This window comes from Rhinoraja longicauda, chromosome 1, assembly GCF_053455715.1.
Source record: "Rhinoraja longicauda isolate Sanriku21f chromosome 1, sRhiLon1.1, whole genome shotgun sequence".
Taxonomy (NCBI): Eukaryota; Metazoa; Chordata; class Chondrichthyes; order Rajiformes; family Arhynchobatidae; genus Rhinoraja; species Rhinoraja longicauda.
Window position 1 is genome coordinate 31,090,502 of NC_135953.1, and position 10,377 is coordinate 31,100,878.

General features: G+C 44.4%; 1 protein-coding gene across 1 annotated transcript in view; it reads right to left on the minus strand.

Annotated features, from left to right (window-relative positions):
* amacr (alpha-methylacyl-CoA racemase) overlaps positions 1 to 684 on the minus strand; it is a 35,630-nt gene extending 34,946 nt beyond the window's left edge. The window contains exon 1 of the mRNA XM_078409621.1: positions 462 to 684. The gene's annotated coding sequence lies outside the window, so the exon portion shown is untranslated. The remainder of the gene's footprint in view (positions 1 to 461) is intronic.
* Positions 685 to 10,377: the final 9,693 nt, after the last annotated feature.

Here is a 10,377-nt window from a genome sequence, read left to right on the forward strand (position 1 = left end):
CTTTTATTTATAATGAATGATCTCTTGCTATCCACTTTGCTGTTTTTGTTGGCTCTTTCACCTCCCCCAGTCGACATTAATAGTGTAATAAATTAGTGGAAATCATCCCCATTAAGTGTATCCACGTTTCTCAGTTGTATTTAACATTACGTTTGCCAATTAAAGTATGATTGCAAAACATAATAATAGTCATTCTAAAATTACAGCACTGCAAATTCCACCGCATCAGTGTGTTAAATAGTAATCCGAGATAACAAACATGACTTGGATTTTTGAGCTGATATTATGGTAAAGTGTATTTAGGCGCTATTCTCCGCTCCCCACTTCGCTCCTTCACTGGTCCCTCAATAGGTGCCGTGACCCACACGTTGAGCGGACGGTGACCGATCCCGCAGCTCCCCCATCGCCAACAACCCTCACAGCCGCAACGAGCCGAGGTTACAGCGCTCTTCCCCGCTCACCTGCCCTCCCTGGAACGGGACGCCCCGGCCGGCGGGCGGGCGGGCGGGCGATCGACCAAGCGAGCGAGCAGGGGACTGGCGGGCAGCAGGAGGCGGGCGAGTCGGGGCCGCACAGGCGGGATAGGGGCAGCGGACCGCACAGACAAGCGGGGTGGGCCGCAGGCGGGGGCAGACAGGCCGCACAGGCGGGGTGGAGGCAGGGAAGAAGGAGAGGACAGGGCGGGGACGGGGCCGAACAGTAGTGGGGGTGGGGGGCGGGGCCGGACAGTAGTGGGGGCGGGGCGAATAGTAGTGGGGGCGGGGCCGACCAGTAGTGGGGGCGGGGCGAATAGTAGTTGGGGCGGGGCCGAACTAGTAGGGCGGGGCCGAACAGTAGTGGGGGCGGGGCCGAACAGTAGTGGGGGCGGGGCCGAACAGTAGAGGGGAGATGGGGGCGCACAATAGTGGGGACGGGGCTGACAGTAGGCGGTGGGGGGCGGGGCCACCCAATAGTGGGGGGCAGGGCAGAGAGTAGTGGGTGGCGAGGCCGCACAATAGTGGGGGGCGGGGCCGCACAGCAGTGGGGGGGCGGGGCAGAGAGTAGTGGGGGGCGGGGCCGCACAGCAGTGGGGGGGCGGGGCAGAGAGTAGTGGGTGGGTGATACTGAGTCACTGGGACAAACCTGAGATCACCAGTGCCACCATGTGTTCAACAGTGGAGGGTTATCTTCCTGTTATGCGAGGAAAAGCAGGTGCTAAAATTGGACTATATTTACCTGGCCTTGGTTCAGCAGTTGCATTATTTTCAGTGGAGAGGAAATGGTTCCAACAGACAGAAGTAACCTTCACGTAATTTAAATTTGAGAATGCCGGAGACACGAATAGCCATTTGAATTATTCTTTGACAGTGCTGGCAAACCTTGGGGCATAGCTTGACAAGTTGTCAAAGCTGCACCAGGCTTGTCGATGAGGAACCATGTTGGGGGACCAAGCTGATATTGTAAATATTCCATAATGGGAAAGGTTGAGAAAAAAAATACATGGAGAAAAATCAGGTCATGTGGTTATGGTATTGAATCAAAGGAGAATCGAAGGTGTTTTCCCTTGAGATCAATCTCTGATTCATGGGAGCACCAAGTGTAACCACTTTAAATTAGACCTTCTTCAAGATGTATCATTGAAAGAAATAATAACAAACTGATTATTTTGAAAAACAGATTCAGTTCCAGCTGAGATAAATGATTCTTTGCTCTGTTTGCTGGGAGATTTGCCAGTAACCATCGATGTGGAAAGGCTTGATTTACCATACATGCACAAGCCAGCTAACAAGTGAAGATCCAGAATGGCTAGACTGAGAGACTAGAAAATGTTTGCCTTTGATGACAGAATGCTCCAATTAATCTGCATCTATGCCCAATGCAATGTGCAGGTAGTGGAACAGTAAGAGCAGGTAGCTTTTCACTCATCAAAATTCAAACAAAAATTGAGGGAGATCCTCTGCCAGTCAGAAAAAGAAAATTAGTTAACTTCTGAGTTTGACGAAACAAAGAACTGCTGATGCGGATTACACAAAGTGGTGGCGTAACTCAGCAGGTCAGGCAGCATCTCTGGTGAACATCAATAGGTTAAACATCATCGATAGGTGATGTTTCTGGTCGAGACCCTTTATTAGATTGATTGTAGGCGGAGAGAAGAAATCTGGAAAATCTGGAATGCAATCCATGTTCTCCAGAGATGCTGCCTGATCTGCTGAATTGCTCCAGTACTTTGTGTCCTTTAACTTTTCAGTTTAATGACCTTTCACTAGAGCTCGCCACCCATAAAGGTGAACCTGGTTGGATGCGTACAACAGATGACATATAATTTCATCAAAAAGATGGCAGCTACAATGGAGCAGTTGTACTAATGCACTCAATGCTCTAATGTTTCATTTTCAAGAGTCAAGAGTGTTGTATTGTCATATGTCCCAGATAGAACAATGAAATTTTTACTTGCTGCTGCACAACAGAATATGTAAACATAGTACACTGTAAACAATATGATAAACGAGAGAGAAAAAAACATTCAGTGTGTATATATACACACAAACAAATACACACATATATATACAGTAATATATACTGTAATGTATGTTACAGTACATACATTACATACATACATTACATACACACTCAAAAAACAAATAATAATAATAGTAGTAGTAGTAGTAGTAGTAGTAGTAGTAGTAGTAGTAGTAGTAGTAGTAGTAGTAGTAGTAGTAGTAGTAGTAGTAGTAGTAGTAGTAGTAGTAGTAGTAGTAGTAGTAGTAGTATTAGTAGTAGTAGTAGTAGTTTGTAGCTCAGAGCTTATTTGAGGTTGTAGTGTTTAATAGCCTGATGGCTGTAGGGAAGAAGCTGTTCCTGAACCTGGACGTTACAGTTTTCAGGCTCCTGTATCTTCTTCCCCGGTGGCAGGGGTGAAATGAGTGTGTGGTCAGGATGGTATGGGTCTCTGATGATGCTGGCTGCCGTTTTGAGGCAGCGACTCCAATAAATCCCTTCGATGATGGGGAGGTCAGAGCCGTTGATGGACTGGGCAGTGTTCACAATTTTTTGCAGTCTTTTCCGCTCCTGGGCGTTCAAGTTGCCGAACCAGACCATGATGCAACCAGTCAATGTACTCTCGACTGTACACGAGTAGACGTTCAAGAGAATCCTCTCTGACATACCAAATTTCCGTAATCATCTCAGGAAGTAGAGGCGTTGATGTGCTTTATTTATAATTGCATCAGTGTGCTGGGTCCAGGAAAGATCTTCGGAAATATGCACGCCCAGGAATTTAACGTTTTTGACTCTCTCCACCATCGTCCCATTGATATAAACAGGATTGTGGGTCCTCATCCATCCTCTTCCAAAGTCCATAATCAGTTCTTTGGATTTAGTGATATTGAGAGCCTGGTTGTTGTGCTGGCACCATTCGGTCAATCGGTTGATCTCACTTCTATACTCTGACTCATCACCATCTGCAATTCGTCCAACAACGGTGGTGTCATTGGCGAATTTGAAGATGGAATTCACACTGTGTCCAACTACACAGTCATGAGTATAGAGTGAGTAGAGCAGGGGGCTGAGCACGCAGCCTTGAGGTGCTCCTGTACTGATTGTTCATGAGGAAGAAGTATTTCTGCCAATTTGAACAGAATATGGTCTGTGGATGAGGAAGTCGATGGTCCAATTGCAGAGGGATGCGCAGAGATTCAGTTCCGTGAGCTTGGTAACTAGCTTGGAGGGGATGATGATATTGAATGCCGAGCTGTAGTGTTTTTATTGTCCAAGTGGTTGGTACACAAAGGAACACAAAGATTTCCAATGGTTGGTACTATCACTGATAAGCTCTATGTAAATAGCCAGAAGCCATTTGAAATAATATTTTTTCTGTCCTATTAAGTTAGTATAAGAACCTGCAGGATATTCATTGCAATGCTTCCTTTTGAAACAGAGTAACAGTGCCATTGCACTTCCTTCAGTTACATCTACTTGACTGCATCATGTCTAGTTAACTACATTTGCATTTGCTCTACATCAAACTGTTAATCCGCCAAAGGCAAATGATGCATAAACCATTGGGCTCTTTTATCCTACTTGAATAATGAAATAAGAAAATCAATTGGAAGTACTAATAAGGTGCTTATAAATTCTGCTCATTATTGATAATTATAAAATTAAATAATTAACATCTTCTTAACTAAACACTCATACAGCAAATTAGTGAAACAATTCCTAAAGTTAGCTCTTGAAAATTAGATTTGTTTATTTTCACAATATATTGGTGTCTCTGAAGGCGCACCAATTAGAAGATGTCACATGTGACACTTTGGGGGTCAGACAGTGACTGCATTTGCCTCCAATTGTGTGCAAAATGTTGGATTCTCTCAGTATTGTAAGTGACAGCCAGCATAATATGCACAATTTTCCATGGTGAATCTATTTTGTTTTACAGCACAGAAGGAGATCAACCATTATACCATCATTGAAAGAGGAATGTATTTATTATCAAATCATAATTCCTCCCCACCTCCATTATCCTAGAGATGTTCTCTTCAAATATGTGTCTCACTGTATATAAAAAAAATATTTTGAAATCTGATTTTACAACTCTCTGATTCAAAATATTAATTTCATCCAATGCCATTTCCCCTTAGTATATTGTCATTAATTTACTAATCCACTTGCCAAAGGAAGTTGTTTTAGTTGTTGTTCAAAATTCTGGATATCTCTGTTGTGTCATCCTAATACCTAATCCAATCCCAAATTCTTTGATAGAATAATACAACGTGGAAACAGGCCCCTTTATCCAATTTGTCCATGTTGACCAAGATGCTCATATAAGATGGATCCATTTGCCTGTTTGATCCATATCTCTCTCTCAACCTTTCCTATCCATATACCTTTCCACTTAAGTGAGATTTCTCATTCCTGTTGCCCTGGTAAACCTCCTCTATATCTTTTTCCAAGTTTGACATCCTTGCCTAGAATTGTATTCAATAACACCATTAAGTTGTAATCAATGATCTGTAAAGATTTGGCAAAAATTTCATTGGTGTTCATTTTCCCTATTTATAAAGCTAAGTATCCTGCACACATTCCTATTTATCTTCTCCCATTGAGACACAATAGACTGCAGATGATGGAACTCGGAGCAGCAAACAAACTGCCGGAGGAACCTTGTGGTCACAAGTGACTGCTGATCCTGGTTAACAAATAATGACACAAAGCGAAGGGTCCTGACCCAAAACATCACCTTCTCATGTCTTCCAGAGATGCTGCCAGACCCACTGAGTTACAATTTTTTTAGCTGGGCAGTACTCATCAAGTCAAGCAACATCTGCTGAGGGAAAGGAATTGTTGGTGTTTGTGGTCAAAAGCCTGCATAAAAAGGAAATGGGGAGAGGGAGAGGGAGAGGGTGATATGGAATGAGGAGGGATGAAGAATGATGGACCGATGGAACCAGGTGGGGGAGAGGGGAGTGTGGAATTGGGAGGTAGAGGCAGGTGGGAATCTTCATCACTTTCCTTATAGCTCTGGAGGTGAAGGGCAGATGAGACCAGAGTATTTGAAAAGATCCAGGAAAAGGAGGGGAATGGGAAATTAGAAAATTCGATGTAGACTACACAGGCGGAACATAAGGTGTTTAGTTTGCATGGGCCTCACCCAGGCATTGAAGAAGGCCGAAAATCAATAGGTTGGAACGAGATTGGGTGGGGGAAATCAAATGGCATGCAACTTGCAGCTCAGAATGGTCATTGTGGATGGAGTAAGGGTGCTCTGTAAATCAGTCGCCACATTTGTACGAGATCTCTTGAGCAGGATATGGCAAGGGAACAAAATGGGAGGAACGGAGATGGAGAGAGAGAGAGAAAAAGAGGAAGAGAGAGAGGGGGGAGAGAGAGAGAGAGTTAGAGAGAGAAAGGGAGAGAGAGAAAGAGAGAGAGAGAGAACAAGAGAGGGAGAGGGAGAGAGGGAGAGGGAGAGGGAGAGGGAGAGGGAGAGGGAGAGGGAGAGGGAGAGGGAGAGGGAGAGGGAGAGGGAGAGGGAGAGGGAGAGGGAGAGGGAGAGGGAGAGGGAGAGGGAGAGGGAGGGAGAGAGGGAGAGGGAGAGGGAGAGGGAGGGAGAGGGGGAGGGGGAGGGGGAGAGGGAGAGGGAGAGGGAGAGGGAGAGGGAGAGGGAGAGGGAGAGGGAGAGGGAGAGGGAGAGGGAGAGGGAGAGGGAGAGGGAGAGGGAGGGAGAGAGGGAGAGGGAGAGGGAGAGGGAGAGGGAGAGGGAGAGGGAGAGGGAGAGGGAGAGGGAGAGGGAGAGGGAGGGAGAGGGAGAGGGAGAGGGAGAGGGAGAGGGAGAGGGAGAGGGAGAGGGAGGGAGGGAGGGAGAGAGAGAGAGAGAGAGAGAGAGAGAGAGAGAGGGAGGGAGGGAGGGAGGGAGGGAGGGCCACTATTTATGTTCTTATGGAGAGCATGGCAGGGATGAGAGTTGAGGTCTGAGAAATGGAAGATATATGGGGAAGGACTCCATCAACCACCAACTGTTCAGAAAATGTAACTTCCCTTCCACTGTGATTGATGAAGCCCTCCCGCCCATAATCTCTGTTTCTCAGATTTCTACTCTCACACTCCCTCCTACCTCCAACAGAACAGTTAATGTTATTCTAGTCCTCACCTTTCATGTTGTTATCTTCCACATTATCAATCGAATCACAGCCAATGAATTACCTCCAATGACTTATCCTCCCATCTCTGTACTCTTGTGTAAGAAAATAACTGCAGATGCTGGTACAAATCGAAGGTATTTATTCACAAAATGCTGGAGTAACTCAGCAGGTCTGGCAGCATCTCAAACGAACATCTCAAACGCCTTTCATTCACTTTGTGGCCTTTTTGATTGAATGATTCAAAGATTCAATGGTGCTTTTATTATCACATGAGCAAATGCATGGTGAAATTATTTTCTTACATAAAGTTCAGTAAAGTATTGCCATACCTAAGCACAATCCCCGATTAGCAAAGTTACAGAAATAATTCACTGAGCCCGCAAGCAAGCGGCGCCATATTTTGGCACTATTTTCAATGTCCAGTCCGCACTCTAGGTGTTAGGAACGTTGCCTGTTCCAGGCAAGTTCCAGGCTGCTGTGGGCCTCTAGTCATCACCATCCATGGACCTCTGGATTGACAAACGAACTGACGTTCCTCTCTTTGCCCGTCCACCTTTGTGCCCCGGGGCCATTTCCCACATAAACTATTCCTATCTTTCTGGGTGAAACTGTCAAATGTATGCAATTTTTGGTAATTTTGCAATGGTAAGACTTTCATTATAAATTGCATGCCATTCCAGCTATAGATATAGTCTTATGTCTGTAATGTAGAAATGTACAGTCCTTCCTCAAATGAGGAGACCAAAACTGCACACAATACTCCAGGTGTGGTCTCACCAGGGCTCTGTACAACTGCAGAAGGACCTCTTTGCTCCTAAACTCAAATCCCCTCGTTAAGAAGGCCAACATGCCATTAGCTTTCTTCACTGCCTGTTGTACCTGCACGCTTACTTTCAGTGACTGATGTACAAGGACACCCAGGTCTCGTGGCACTTCCCCTTTTCCTAATCTGACACCATTCAGATAATAATCTGCCTTCTTGTTGCCACCAAAGTGGATAACCACACATTTATCCACATTATACTGCATCTGCCAAGCATCTGCCCACTCACCCAACCTATCCAAGTCACCCTGCACCTTCATAGCATTCTGCTCACAGTTCACACTGCCACCCAGCTTTGTATCATCTGCAAATTTGCTAATGTGACTTTTAATTCCTTCATCTAAATCATTAATATATATTGTAAATAGTTGCGGTCCCAGCACCGAGCCTTGCGGCATGTGACTAGTCACTGCCTGCCATTCTGAAATTCCTACTCGTTAATTCTATTCTTTGTTTCCTGTCTGCCAAACAATTTTCTATACATGTCAATACCCTACCCCAAAACCATGTGCTCTAATGTTACCCACTAATCTCCTGTGTGGAACCTTATCAAAGGCTTTCTGAAAGTCCAGATACACTGGCTCTCCCTTATCCATTTTACTTGTTACATCCTCAAAAAATTCCAGAAGATTAGTCAAGCAAGATTTCCCCTTCATAAATCCACGCTGACTTGGACTGATCCTGTTACTGCTATCCAAATGCGCCGCTATTACATCTTTAATAATTGACTCCAGCATCTTCCCCACCATCGATGTCAGGCTAACTGGTTTATAATTCCCTGCTTTCTCTCTCTCTCCTTTCTTAAAAAGTGGGATAACATTAACTACCCTCCAATCCACAGGAACTGATCCAGAATCTATGGAACATTGGAAAATGATTACCAATACATCCACGATTTCGAGAGCCACCTCCTTGAGTATCCTGGGATGCAGACCATCAGGCCCTGGGGATTTATCTGCCTTCAGTCCAATCAGTCTACCCAACACCATTTCCTGACTTATGTGAATTTCCTTCAGTTCCTCCATCACCTTAGATCCTCTGTCCCCTAGTACATCTGGGAGATTGTTTGTGTCTTCCTTAGTTAAGACAGAACCAAAGTACCTGTTCAACTCATCTGCCATTTCCTTGTTCCCCATAATAAATTCACTTGTTTCTGTCTTCAAGGGACCCACATTTGTTTTAACTAATCTTTTCCTTTGCAAGGTTTCAAGGTCAGTTTATTGTCACATGTACCAGTTAAGTTACAGTGAAATAGGAGTTCCTTTTCACATACCTAAAGATGCTTTTATTATCCTCCTTTATATTCTTGGCTAGCTTACCTTCGTACCTCATCTTTTCCCCCTATATTGCCTTTTCAGTCACCTTCTGTTGTTCTTTAAAAGTATCCCAATCCTCTGGCTTCCCACTCATCTTTGCTGTGTTATACGTCTTCCAAATAATTTGGAAGATGCAGGATCTTTTCGTCCCAAAGAGAAAGAGATATTCTCAGGGGAGAATGAGGCAACTGTGGCTGACAAAGAAAGTCAAAGACACCATAAAACTAAAAGAGAAGACGTATGATGTTGCAAAGATTAGTGGGGAGCTGGAGGATTTGGAAGCTTGTGAAGTCAACAGAAGGCAACAAAAAAAGCCAAAAAGGAAAGAAATGAAAGAACTGAACGTTAGATAGCCAATGATATAAAAGAGGATAGCAAAAGTTTTTCAGATATATGCGGAGTAAAAGAGAGGCGAGAGTGGAATTGGACCATTGAAAAATGGTGCTGAAGTAGTAATGGGAATTAAGAAATGGCAGATATATTGAATACTTTTTTTGCGTGTCTTTACAGCAACATGCCAGAATTTCAAGGGAGTTTGGGAGCAGAGGTTAGTGGAGTTCCAATTGCTAAGGATAAGGTGCTTGGGAAGCTGAAAGGTCTGAAGGTGGTTAAGTCACCTGGACCAGATGGACTACATGCCAGGAGGTAGCTTTAGTGATTGTTAGAGAGGCATTAGTAGTGATCTTTCAAGAATCACTGGAGTTAGGAGTGATCCCAGAGGACTGGAAAATTGCAAATGTTACTGTTCAAGAAGGGAGCGAGGCAATAGAAGGGAAACTATAGTCCAGTTAGCCTGACGTCTGTGGTTGGTAAGATTTTAGAATCCATTATTCAGGATGAGGCTTCCAAGTACTTAGAAGCACATGATAAAATTGGCAGAAATCAGCGAAGGGGATATATTGCCTGACAAATCTGTTGGAATTCTTTGCGGAAGTAAAGGAGAATCAGTGGATGTTGTTCACTTGGATTTTCAGAAGGCCTTCGAAAAGGTGCCACACATGAGGCTGCTAAACAAGTTGGGAGCCCATGGTATTAGAGGAAAGATACTAGCATGGATAGAAGGTTGGCTGAATGGCAGAAGGCAAAGAGTGGGAATAAAGGGGGCTTTTCTGGTTAGCTGCCAATGAGCAGTAATGTTCCACAGGGGTCAATGTTGAGGCCACTACTCTTCACATTATATAAGAATGATTTGAATAATGGAATTACCAGGTTTGCGAATGATATGAAGATAGGTGAAGGGGCAGGTAGTGTAGAAGAAGCAGGGAATCTGCAGAAAGATTTGGACAGGTTGGGAGAATGGGCAAAGAAGTGGCAGATGGAATACAGCATAACAAAGTGCGCGGTCATGCACTTCGGTAAGAGGAATAAAGGTGTAGTTCATTTTCTAAATGGGGAAAGATTGATCAGTCATGATTGAATGGTGGTGTAGACTTGATGGGCTGAATGACCTAAAAATGAAGCAATGGGATCTAGGAATTGAAAGTTATTGAATTGTTGGAGAGTGCATGGGGTGTCTCGGATGTAGGTTACAAAGGGAACAAGATAGAATTGAGTTATTTGGAGATGTTTGGTGCGGTAGGAGCAGGCAGAAACAATGGATCTGCCAGGGCAGTCCTGC